Raw genomic sequence first — 1,286 nt, 5'->3', positions numbered from 1 at the left:
GTGGGCAGCCCGGCTGCTGCTGCCACCAGCGCTGCCCACCCTGGACACCTGGGTTCCATCCACACACCACCCCCTCGGCTGCTGGCACATGCCAGTTCCCCGTGGGGACAGCGTGAAGGTGTACTTCTCACGCGGCATCTCTCCTGCCCAGGTCCCTTTGGCACAGAGCAGAAAACAGCCAGAGCGGCGCCAGGTGGATTCTCTGCTGTCTAATACCCGGGTTGTGCTCGGCAGCAGGAGGGAGGGTGGGAAGGCAGGCGGGAAGAGGGGGGGAACATATTAATTTTCATTGCTGACCCCATCCTGGCACAGATTTCCTCCCAAACTCCTGCTCAGCACGAGCTCAGCAGCTCCTCGCCCTATGGAAATGTGCCAGGGGGAAGGCACAATTTGGCGGCACGACCACTTTGGGGGCCGGATTCAGCATCAGCTGCCAGAGGAGGACCCCGGCCCCGCACGGGGCCTGATGTTCAAAGGCTCCCTTCGGGTGAAGCTTGTTTCCTCTGGAAGACGAAACGGGCCGGCACCCCGAGGAGTGCTGTCCCCCTGCCAAGCGCCTTCCTCCCCCGGCCCCGCTGCCGCCCCACGGCCAGGCCCGGGCGGGCACAGGGGCACCGCCCCTGAGTGCCCCCCAAATCAGCTCCGTGCCCACCTCCTGGGGCCATGCCAGAGGCTGGCATGTTGCCCCCTGGGTATTGGGGCACTCAGAGGAATGTCACATCCCAGTCCAGTCTGGTCACGGCGTGGGGGTAGGGGGGAGATTTTGTTCCCCCTCTGCCCCCTGTTTGCAACCAAACCCCTTGCAATAACAGGGATGCAGGTGGCTGTGCTGCCCCGTGCCACCCTGTTGTCTCTGTGCCACCCTGCTGCTCCGTGACACGGCCCTGCAGGCAGGACATGGGACCTCGGGGGTGCCCCGTGCTAGGCAGCCCCAGCCACCGTGCCCGCAGCCCTGGCATGGCCCTAGGGCTGTGGTGAAGGCCAGTGGTGGGCTCTCTCCTTCCTCCTCCTCCTCCCGCTCGGGTTATTTTTCCACAAAGGCCTTTTGAAACACAAACAGCCCCGGGACTCCGGCCTCCGCCGCGAAGCAGCTGAACAATCACAGTGCCGGGCGGGCAGGGAGCGGGCACGGGGAGGGGGGGCCTAGCGGGGGGCACCCGGGGACACGGGCACGGGCCAAGGCCGTTATGTCCGTCCTGGGCTCCTGTGCTGCGGGCATCGGCCATGCCACAGCCCCCCGGGCCGTGCCAGGCTGCGGTGCCCGCTGCGCCCCGGCGATGCTGCGC

The sequence above is a fragment of the Charadrius vociferus genome, unplaced genomic scaffold (genome assembly GCF_000708025.1).
Source record: "Charadrius vociferus isolate BGI_N301 unplaced genomic scaffold, ASM70802v2 scaffold214, whole genome shotgun sequence".
Lineage (NCBI taxonomy): Eukaryota > Metazoa > Chordata > Aves > Charadriiformes > Charadriidae > Charadrius > Charadrius vociferus.
Note: the sequence above shows the minus strand (reverse complement) of the source record.